This window comes from Oreochromis aureus, linkage group 3, assembly GCF_013358895.1.
Source record: "Oreochromis aureus strain Israel breed Guangdong linkage group 3, ZZ_aureus, whole genome shotgun sequence".
Lineage (NCBI taxonomy): Eukaryota > Metazoa > Chordata > Actinopteri > Cichliformes > Cichlidae > Oreochromis > Oreochromis aureus.
In genome coordinates this window covers 91,168,916-91,180,774 of record NC_052944.1, presented here as the reverse complement: position 1 = coordinate 91,180,774, position 11,859 = coordinate 91,168,916, and positions in this window count along the sequence as shown.

Genomic DNA, 11,859 nt, shown 5'->3' with positions numbered 1-11,859 from the left:
GAGAGACGGCCTTCACTTTGATAGATCTGACGTCATGTCTGCACTGACATTCGTAAGGAGAGAGAGCAACAGCACAGTGGATCAAAGCTGCAGATGATGATCACACACACACCTCAAAGCTTTGAAGACCCACCTGAAGACTAAGGAGTGCTGACTGTTCTCCACATCACCAGACCTACTGAACGTTTAAACTCTGAGTTGAACTTATCCACATTTTTACCTCATGATTTCAACTTTTGACCACACCTTTGAATCTAAAAGAGAGGTACCATGATACGTCCTGCTGGATAGCAGTGAAGGTTAAGGGCCAGCCACAAAGGGCCATATCAGCATCCAGGGCAAAGGTGACACTGATATGGCCCATGGCAATGACAGAGACTGTGATGGAGGCGTGAGCGGTGGGACGTGCAGGACAGCAGGGAAAGGAACAATGAAGAAGGAGAGCAAGAAGCCAACAACACATGAACTGAGGCAACATTGTCACTATAGTAATCTTTAGACTTGTAGTCAAGACCGCCTAAACCAAGTCCAAGACAAGTCCAATGACTGAAAGATTTATTAGGCTGTCTTTTGAGGTTTGTTGGAAAAAGAATGACTTCATATAGGAAAAAAAAATATATCACATATGCAGGACACCTCAAACTAGTTTTTAATTAAGCAGCAAGGCAGAACAACATCAGGGCTGTATCAAGACACATGGACTAAACCCCAATTCAACCAGACCCAGAACTGATCTGGAATTAAAACAGGACTACAACAGTTCAAAATCAGGAGTACTGAGGACTTAACCAAGACAGAACCAGAATCTACCAAAGTGCACTATTTAGATTCAGAAAAGTTTATATAATTATTTAGCCTTGTTGTGCAAACAAGCCTGCATAACTTAATAAATATAGAATTTGAAAAGTAACAAATGGTATCTTAAAAGTTACACTAGGTACTAGATACATGTTCTGATGAGTTTTGGTAAACAACCATTTGACTAACATGTCTGTCTCACCTGCTCTTGTTCCATCTCTGTTCTGTCCTCATTCTCCATCTCCCTCTCTGTTCCTCTCTCTCCTGCTCTGTTCCTCTCTCTCCCTCTCTGTTCCTCTCTCTCCCGCTCTGTTCCTCTCTCTCCCTCTCTGTTCCTCTCTCTCCCTCTCTGTTCCTCTCTCTCTCTGTTCCTCTCTCTCCCTCTCTGTTCCTCTCTCTCCCTCTCTGTTCCTCTCTCTCCCTCTTTGTGCTGACAATCAAGCCAACCACCAACATCATCAAATATACAGTTGACACCAGATATTTACATACTCTTCAGATAAAAGCACAAATACTTTTTTAATTTTAACATCAAATCAGACTAAATGTTTATTTTTTAGATTGATTAATATAAAAACATATTTGTTAACTTTAAGAGTAAAGAGAGAAACTATCTGTATTTCTTAATTGTAAATGGCACCAAATTGTATTCAAAATTGAGCCACACTTATGGAGCGCCACAATTCTTTTCCTGGTGTTTTGGTTGACATCTCTTGATTTTCCCATGTCAAAGAAACAGGCTCTGTGTTTTGCCTTATATGCATCCACAGGTGTGCCACCAATTTACTCACATGGACTCTACTAACCTATCAGAAGCTTCTTCAGCTCAGAATGGAATCGAATAATTAATCTTATTAATTAACAATAAACTTAGTGTATATGTACTCCTAAATTTGATGAAAGTGATAGACAGCTCTGTCTCTCTTTATTCTGACATTTAACTAATTCAAAAGATATTTCAACATTTATTTATCTAAAACAAAACAAGTTTACTCTAAATTGATGTTTAACAGTAAAAAAAAAGTTTTTATGTTTTCTCCCTAAAGTTTTTTTTTTTTTAATTTATTAGCAAAATCAACATACAAACAAAATGCACCATATATTACACATTCAGAGAATAGACATTCCTTACGTATTAGCAACTTTCATACATAGGAAAAAGAAGATATAAAAATGGGGTCATAAAATTTAACAGATTATTAACTTACTAAATCAAAATCTTCCAAAAAGGAAACAAAAAACGCAGCCTTTTTCTTTTTAACTGAAGTCAAAGATTTATCCAACAGGTTTAAGTTGTTTTTCCAGTAAGCTAGTGTTGGTTTGGTCTTAAAAAAAATGACATTTATGTATAAATTGCTTGCACAAGCTTAATAACACATTAACACCATAATTAGCTTTCTTTTCTTTCAGAAACACTCCAAACAATATCATATTTAAGGTAAATGGGGTAATTTGAATCCCACTGGAATAAAGCCAGGTATGAAAATCCAACCAAAATATTTGTATAAAATTGCACAAAAAAATAGATGGTCCAAATCCTCCTCTTCTGTTTCACAAAATACACAATTACCAGTTTCTATTTTGAATCTATCACCAAGGAGTCTATTTGTCGGGTAAATTGTATTCAAAATTTTAAATTGGACTTCTTTCCCTTTAAGAGGGATGGGGAAGGTGATATAATTAGTTCTTATTCTTTCAATTTCTTCCCTTCGGAAATATTTTAATATGTAATTACGTCTAAGTAAATTTGGAGAATAAAGACTCCTTAATGAAGATCTTAGAAACTTATTATTGCATTTAACGTCACAAAACTGAATACCATCTATATATAATTGCCTTAACTTGGGGGAGATGTCAGAATATATTATATCATATACAACTATGTTTTTAAGTGACAATGGAATGGATTTTATAACCCGATTAAATTTACTTTTAGATTGGATATTAAATTTTTGGCAAAAATCTTGATGTCCTAGAACATGTCCCTCCTCATCTACAAAATGGGCAATTGCCCAAACACCTTTCGATAACCAGTCTTGAATAAAAATAGATTTTCTATTCATCAGTATAAATCCATTGTTCCAAATTGGACTATTATGTGGAGTGAAATTATGAAGGACGGCCCATAAACAGGTCCAAAGAAGGACCTGTTTATGGAATTCAGAGAGTTTAACAGGTAGCTTAGTAATTTCAAAGTCACACTTTAGGAGAAAATCGATACCCCCCAATGTGTTAAAGACCTTACTTGGTATAAAAAACCAAATGGAGTGTGGATTATTTAAGAAGGATTTTAACCATTTAAGTTTCAAAACACCATTCATTATATCAAAGTCAATTGCGTTTCCACCACCTTCAATGTATGGCTTAACCAAATCATCTTTAGATATATAATGGCACTTATTCCTCCAAATAAAATTAAAAATCAAGCTATTAATTGTTTTAATAACTTTATTTGATATTGATAAAGAGCAAGCTGGATATATAAATCTAGATAAACTATCAATTTTGGTTAATAATATTCTTCCACAAATTGAGATGTCTCTTTGTAACCACTTATTTAAGATTGTCTTACATTTGTCAACATTATCTGAAATATTTACTTTTTCTAAGACTTTGTGATCTTTTGAAATTGTGATGCCAAAATATTTTCCCTCCTTCTTCACCTTTATATCGTACAGTAATTGTGAATGACACTCCTTTAACGCCAATAGTTCACATTTATTTAAATTTAACTTTAAGCCGGAAGCTTTTGAGAATGTAGTGATTATTTGTTTTACCAGGGGAATCTGATGTTAATTTTTTAAGAACAGAGTAGTGTCATCCGCAAGTTGACTAATTATTAAAAAATTATCCATAATCTCAATTCCGGCAATGCTGCTGTTCGTAATTAGAATTGCAAGCATCTCCACAACCATTATGAATAACAATGGAGAGCTTCCACACCCTTGCCTAATTCCTCTTTTGACGCTAAATCTTTTACCAGTGCCATAGCCTAATGACACAGAGCTATTTATATCATTATACAATATATCTATTATCTTCCTAAATTTATCCCCAAATCCAAATCGAGTTAGTGTTTCTAAAATAAAAGGATGTTCTACTGAATCGAAAGCTTTATAAAAGTCCAAGAAAAGAATAAAACTGTCATCACTAATTAGATCATTGTAGTCCAATAAGTCTAAAACCAATCTAATATTATTATGAATGTTCCTGTCTTTTAAAAACCCTGATTGTGTCTCACTAATTATACTTGAAACCCCTTGTTTAAGCCTTGTTGCAATTGAGCTGGAGAAAATTTTATAATCTGTATTCAATAAGGTTATGGGCCTTAAGTTATCCAATTGTCGTTTATCTTTATTTGGTTTAGGAATTAATGTAATTAATCCTTGTTTCATGCTAGTCATCAATTCTTCCTTTTCAATACTTGCCAGTATAGCTTTGAATAAAATTTCCCTTAAGTCTTCACAAAAAAATTGTAAGAAATTAACAGTAAGCCCATCTGGACCAGGGGATTTATTAAGCGCCATTTTCTTAACAGATGCATCTAACTCTTCAATTCTAAAGTCAGATTCACAAAATTCCTTAAATGATTCATCAGTTTTAGGGATCAGATTATCTATTTGATCAAAAAAGACATCACAATCTGCTTGGGAGAACTGTGAGGAGTATAGATTGGAATAGAATGTATAAATTTCATTCTCCAAAATTTTAGTGTCGTCACATTCAATGCCATCAATTAACAGGGAAGATGTAAAATTTCTTTTCTGTCTGCTCTTTTCTAAATTAAAAAAATATGGAGAATTTCTTTCCCCCTCCTCAATCCACTTGGCCCGGGAATGCACAAAAGCTCCTTCTGCTTTATTTAGGTAGAGCTGATCTAACTTAACTCACACATGAACATATTTATTTTATGTATCTTTTGTATTTTAACTTCCACTTAGTCTCAGTAATAAATTAATGATGTAAATCTCTAATAAACAACACTGTAAAGTTCCAAAATAATGGGCTTGTTCATATGCAGCATCTTTTCTACTCTCCCTGAGCACTAAACATGCCTCATTCCACACATCTATACAATCATTTCACAACTACAACATTTCTTCTTTCATAAATTGACACAGAAGGATCCATCAGAGACAGAGCAGCCAGGGATCGAACCACCAACCTCCTGAGCTACAGCAATGTACTGAGCAGACAACTCAGGAATATTTCACAGGGTTGTTTGAATGATGATCATGATTTAGGTTTAGGACGATTTAAAATTTACATTGTAGTGAATACAAAAATTATTTTTGGCTGTGTTACCACCATTTTTTTGCTAGTAGATGAAACTCCAAGAAAAGCAAGACTGCACTGACTGAAACTGGATGAGCAGACAAGATGGTGATGATCCAGAGAAGCTGGTCTCAAAAGATAAAGCCTGATCACATGCTCTATGAAAACAAGATGAGTTTAATGTAATGACTGATTTAGTTTTTCAAGGTATAGATCATATTTTAATAATGAAGTGCTTATATTTCATCTGAATGCAGTTAAGATAAATGCATTGATGTATAGATAGTGGTCTTTTGGGCACACACATAACTCTACATGTATTATAGGAAAATTATTAATGATAATCTACAGTAGATCTGACCAAACTGTACCTCTGTTGTTTCTTGCTGGTTTTCAGTAGTAGAAACAGTATACACATCTATTAAAGTCATTTTCCACATTGGTTTGTTCAACATTAAACATTCTACTTTTTCTCTTCCCCCTTTTGTGAGTGTGGACACTTCCTCTCTTTGCTCTTTAAATGCTTTGCTTCTTTCATTGATTTTTATGCTGATTTTTTCCCTTTTTTCCGTATGAGCTTACCTGGAATAGCTTCTGGACACTTATAGATCATTAGGACGAAAGTGTTCTTAACAGAAACAGCAACATTTTTATAGTTACCTTATCTTCAGCGCTCCGTGTGTCTGTGGCCTAAACACAGCTGAAGCCCGATTACAGCGTCTGGGCACCGAACAGCCTCAATAGCCTGGAAAGCTGCATCTTGTGACCCCTTCTGTTTAACATTTACATGCTCCCACTGGCACAGATTATAAAGAACAACAAAATAAACTATCCCAGCTATGCAAATGGCACACAAATATATATCACAATGTCACCAGGAGGCCGAGGCCCTGTACAGGCTCTTGGTAAATGCATTGAGGAAATTAATGACTGGTTGTGCCACAATTTTCTCCAGCTAAACAAAAACAAAACTGAAGTAATATCTTTGGTGCCAAAGAAAAACGATTACAGGTCACCAGAGAACTTCAATCTATACACCTAAAAACCACAAACCAGGCGAGACATTTGGGTAGTGATGGATGCAGACCTAAACTTATAAAAACACATTAAGACAATAACAAAATCAGCTTACTATCACCTCAAGAATATTTCAAGGATAAAAGATCTGATGTCTCAACAGGACCTGGAAAAACTAGTCCATGCATTCATCTTTAGTAGGCTTGATTACTGTAACAGCATCTTTACAGGTCTACCTAAAAAATCAGTCAGACAACTACAGCTCATTCAGAACTCTGCTGCTCGAGTCCTCACTAAGACCAAAAAAGTGGACCACATCAGTCCAGCTCTGAGGTCTTTACACTGGCTGCCTGTCCGTCAGAGGATAGACTTTAAAGTTCTGATGCTGGTCTATAAAGCTCTGAATGGTTTAGGACCAAAATACATCAGTGACCTCCTGACCCAGTATGAACCTTCCAGATCCCTCAGGTCATCTGGATCCTGTTTTTTATCAGTTCCCAGAGTCAGAACCAGACACGGAGAAGCTTTTATGCTCCTTATATCTGGAACAAACTCCCAGAAAGCCTCAGATCAGCTGAAACACTCAGTTTATTTAAATCCAGGTTGAAGACTCACCTGTTCTCTGCTGCATTTGAATAAAACACCAAATCCAAACTTTTAAGCTTAAATTTCAAAACTTACATTTTAACTACTGATTTTATCTACTGTTCTGATTTCATCTACTGTTTTTTTAATCAATTTTAAATCATGTTTTTTATTTGTTTTTGTTTTTTAATGTCTCTGTAAAGCACTTTGAATCACCTTGTTGTTGTATTGTGCTATATAAATAAACTTGCCTTGCCTTTTATTCATTTTATTTTTAGCTTTAGCATTTTAGCTTTTAGCTTTGTTATGTTTTCTTAAAAAAAAAAGAAAACTTTTAAATTTCTCCTATCCTGTCTTGTCTGTTGGGATTTAGGAACTATGTTCACAGGCAGAGGTTTTTGCTTGGGAAGTAAAGACTTCAGTATTATCAGGGCCATTACGGTAATCACAGGGAGGGTGCCACATGCAAATCTAGGCAAAAACCACAGAAAACAACACAGCAAAAAAACTCCCCAAAAAACAGCAAAAAACCTGACTAAAAATAGCCCAAATGTCCAATAAAATGCAGCTTTCTGTAGGGCTGCGTCTCACTCTGCTCTCAACCAACTTTAAGCTTTGTGGTTCTGCTGTGACACTGTGTGGGATTTCTGAAATCACCCTGATCTCCCTGAAAAGCACAGAGTCACTGTTTTAAGGAACCATTGGATTTTTTAGGAAGTTTAAAAAGCAGTTAGGATTTTGAGGCTTAAGCATTCCCAACCCTGAGATTCACTAACAAACTGTACAGTGTCCTGAATCATGGGGACAAACGACAAACACAGACTCCATAATCCTTCCGCACTTGTTTCACCTAACAGCTACGTCTGGTCCTAGAACCACGCCTGAGCTTATTTGCTTTTTCCCTATTCAACAGCTTGATTTTCCTAATGATTTGCATGTTGGTGATGTAGAATAACCTACACTTAACCTTGTTTATGTTTCTTTAAGTCCCAAAGCACGTCATTTATAGACTGTTTTGTTTTTTAAAGAAGCATAGGTATGGTCACATGACCAAAAATAATGCTGTACAGGGTGAGCCATTTATATGGATACATCGTAATAAAATGGGAATGGTTGGTGATATTAAAGTCCTGTTTGTGGCACATTAGTATATGTGAGGGGGCAAACTCCTCAAGATGGGTGGTGACCATGGTGGCCATTTAGAAGTCGGCCATCTTGGATATAACTTTTGTTTTTTCAATAGGAAGAGGGCCATGTGACACATCAAACTTATTGGTAATGTTACAAGAAAAACAATAGTGTAGTGATGGGATTTCCGTCTCTTTTCAGAGAGCCGGCTCTTTCGGCTCCGAACCGGCTCTTCAGGTATATAAAAAATAATATAAAATTATGCACAGTCAGAATTACTAATGTAAAAAAAAGTGGTTTTATTTATATATGTTTATATATAAATATATGCGGTGGCCCCTAGAGGCAAAGCACGTACAAACTCCAGAACACATTTCTAGCGTTAACTGAACTTCCAAAACAGAGCTACCTAGATCACTTAAATTACACAATTGAAAGCATATGTGTATGGTTTGTGTATTTATACACAAGCAATTATTCAAATAATTTAAGAAAAATGTTCATTTACCTGTTACTACCACACACCAAATCAGGTTGTTGGTACTTGCTGGCTTGTGAAGCCACTAGATATCAAAAGCTCAACACTGCGCCTAACATCCTGGAGCACTTCTGTTGTGTTTTGTACGTGCTTCTACGTACGAGTACGAGTTTTTACGTGTTTTGTCTCTAGGGACCACAGTAAATATACTTTTATTAATTCACTCCACATAAAATGTAATAAACAAATCATATAATACAAAAACCAACTATTCACATTTCAACTTTTAACTATTTAAATTTTCAGCTTTTTATTTTTAAACAAATTTAAAGTGAAACAACACAAAACACTGCAAACCACAACACAATTAAATATAAATTAAAATATGAAAACAAAAAGAAGATGCATATTCTCTGTAATATGGTCCTGCATGAATAAACTTTCTGTATCCTTTATCATCTGCAACTGAAAATAGTTGTGGATGATTACTATACCTTTGTAATGTGACGTTGTTGTCCCTGACTCTCTTTCTCTGTGTCTCCCTCCCGCTCTGTTCCTGTGCTACTGAGTGTAACTACCGCCCCTCCCCCCTCTTCCCAGGGCAAAGCACAAGGCTCGCGTGTGGAGTGAAGCGGAAAAAAAGTGCGAGAGAGAGGGTGAGAGAAAAAACAAACAAAAAAAACACGGCTCCCAATAAGGAGCCAGCTCGCGTCATTCACTTCAAAGATCCTGCTCTAAGAGCTGTTTCGTTCGCGACCGACACATCACTACAGTTACACCACTGATGTTTCTTTATTAGTGACAGTTTTCTTGCATCCACATTTTGGCAAATCCAACACTGAACCAGTTTCATGAAACTTAGCAAGCAGTTTGCTAACTGTAGCATGGGAGATGGGTGGTCTCGTAGAATGTCTTGCATTGAAATCTGCTGCAATGACCCGGTTACTGCGTTCACCAGATATCAACACAATTTTGATCCGCTCCTCACGTGTTAACTTCTTCGACATGTCAATGTCTGTGAACACAGAAAAACTTGTAAATAACTCATGAAAGAATAACGTTACGTTGAAACTAGGGATGCAACGATACCAATTTTTTCAAACCGATCCGATACCGATACTTGGATTTGAGTACTTGCCGATACCAAGTACAAAATCCGATACTTCTACCACACACACAAGTTAAACTTAACCAGTAGTAAAGAAACGACCCCAGACAACTCTTTAACACAAACGAAACGTTTACTGAACGTAAGGGCAGAGACAAATACTGTACAACACATCCCTTTTTTAAACTCAAATGATATTCCAATTCCTTAACCAAATGAAATACACTGTATAAATGAAATAATTCCCTTTCAAATTATATTAAACAACCCAACTTATGTTATCACCTTTTGGTAAGTGACTCACTAATATACACTCCAAAACACGTTATATAACTCCACTAAACATACAATATTCACACATGGGCCCCACACACTCACATTCACACTTGTTGCAGGCCTGTTTGCTGCTCACGCTGGACGATGGAGAAAAATCCTCTTCTCCCCAGTAAGAGCACAAAAGTCTGACTTACAGTTCCGTTGCTCGGTAGGTCGCCGTTCACCAGTCCCACACTAAATCCACTCCCTGCGGACCGATGCTGTCTCTGCTACAGCGCGTTAGCCCGTCACTGTCCAGCTCTCCACAGTCCATAGCGGCTGCCGCTGTGGCGCAGCCAAGCAGTCCGGGCTAGCCTTTAGCCTCGACGGTCTTAGCTGGAAACACAGATTTTCACGGTGGTGCTACCGTTGAAACAAAAAGTCACTTCACCCACACTCTGTTGCGAAGCTCCCACACGGTTAGCTTTCTAGTCACACACTCTTTTGTGCTAGTTTACCTCAGTAAAACTAGCCGAGTCTCTCACTTTGGTTCAGCTAACCTCGTGCATCTCTCCATGCCGTTCTCTTCTCCTCCTCCATTGCAACAGATACACAGGTCCCGTTTTATGCTACCTTCACGGGCCTCCAGAAAATTAGAACTCTGAACAATATTTTAACTCCCTTCAGAGTTACATACCATAAAATAATACTTTATGATTAACATAACAGTTTGATTGCTCTAATTACCTGTATTTACCTTGTGACATATTACAGGGCAAATTAAATTCAGGGTACAGTTACATCACATAACTGTGAACACCTTATGTTACCGTGGCGTTTAAGTCCATGGGAATTATGAGTATCTACTCCCAAATTCCCATCCGGGCTACATTAGTATCGGTTCATGGTATCGGTTAACTTTTACGAGTACGAGTACGCACACATTTGACAGTATCGGCCCCGATACCCGATACCAGTATCGGTATCGGTGCATCCCTAGTTGAAACCAAGCACACCATTGTTTTTCTTGTGACATTACCAATAAGTTTGATGTGTCACATGGCCCTCTTCCTATTGAAAAAACAACAGTTGTATCCAAGATGGCCGACTTCTAAATGGCCACCATGGTCACCACCCATCTTGAGGAGTTTGCCCCCTCACATATACTAATGTGCCACAGACTTTAATATCACCAACCATTCCCATTTTATTACGGTGTATCTATATAAATGGCCGACCCTGTATTTTGTTTTGGGAGTAAACTACAGAACTACATGTTGTTGTTTTTTATCAATAAAAGTATTTGAAACATGAGCAACTGAAAATACTCGTTGGTCAATATATCATAGAAACACGTTAAATAAAAGTGTAACACTTTGGTGCCACTCCAAAAACATTTTGTGACTGTATAGACTCACAAAACCTGTTGGCTCACAGGTTTTATAGAAAATATCTGCAAGTCGTCTTGATGCATGCTCAATCATCCAGGTAAGCAAATCCCCAAAGTTTGATTCTGTTCATCTGGACGTAACGTTTTCAGTGGGAGAAACATTTCAACACTCATTCAAGTGACTTCGTCAGTCTCAGCTGACTGCATGTTTCCCCAATCTTATAAACAGTACATTTGCATAATGACTGAAACCAGCCCACTGAAGGAACAATGGGCTGGGAGGTCAGTTCTTTGATCATCCATCCATCCATCCATCCATCCATCCATCTTCTTCCACTTTATCTGGGGCTGGGTCGCGGGGGGAGCAGCCTAAGCAGAGAAGCCCAGACCTCCCTCTCCCTAGCCACCTCCTCCAGCTTATCCGGGGGAATACCAAGGCGTTCCCAGGCCAGCCGAGAGATATAATCTCTCCAGTATGTCCTGGGCCCCGGGGCCTCCTCCCGGTGGGACATGCCTGGAACACCTCACCCAGGAGGCGCCCAAGAGGCATCCTTGTCAGATGCCCGAACCACCTCAGCTGGCTCCTTTCGATGTGGAGGAGCAGCGGCTCTACTCTGAGCCCCTCCCGGATGGCTGAACCTCTCATCCTATCCTATCTCTAAGGGAGAGGCCAGCCTTCTTTGCCTTCTTTGATCATTAATGTGCAAATTCTCATGACCATTGATCAACAACCACTGATCAATGGCCATGAGTACCATTCACAGAGAGTTGGGGAATGGCTGCAATCACAGCATTGTAAGATGATGAAAGATGTACCCTCAGCCC